This window comes from Crocuta crocuta, unplaced genomic scaffold (assembly GCF_008692635.1).
Source record: "Crocuta crocuta isolate KB4526 unplaced genomic scaffold, BGI_CrCroc_1.0 scaffold11, whole genome shotgun sequence".
Lineage (NCBI taxonomy): Eukaryota > Metazoa > Chordata > Mammalia > Carnivora > Hyaenidae > Crocuta > Crocuta crocuta.
In genome coordinates, this window is record NW_027528624.1 from 5,355,124 (window position 1) to 5,355,408 (window position 285).

General features: G+C 74.7%; 1 protein-coding gene across 2 annotated transcripts in view; it reads left to right on the plus strand.

Moving 5' to 3' along the window:
* Nucleotides 1-83: 83 nt before the first annotated feature.
* The window catches only part of WTAP (WT1 associated protein), a 25,663-nt gene continuing 25,461 nt past the window's right edge, over nucleotides 84-285 (plus strand). The window contains exon 1 of one of the 2 annotated variants that reach the window (XM_077755140.1): nucleotides 84-269. The gene's annotated coding sequence lies outside the window, so the exon portion shown is untranslated. The remainder of the gene's footprint in view (nucleotides 270-285) is intronic. The other variant, XM_077755139.1, reaches the window with a different exon arrangement.

A 285-nucleotide genomic window follows, 5' to 3' on the forward strand; every position in this document is an offset into this window, starting at 1 on the left:
CAGCGCGTTCGCCCCGCGCCGCCAATCGCCACCCCCGCCGCCCTTCCCGTGATGCCCCGCGGCTGACCTCCGACCTCGGCGCCCACCCCTCCTCGCGGCCTGCTTCTCCCCGGGCTCTTGTCGAATTTGCAGCGTTCCGGAGGCTGTGGGGCGTGCCGCCGAGGCGCAGCTCTTCCCGTAGCGCCTGGAGGCCTCGGGCGGGTGCGGTCCCTTCGTCTTTCCTCCCGGTGACGGGCCGCTGGCTGCGGCCGCGTCCGGGAGGTGACTCGGTGAGTGGGCCGGACG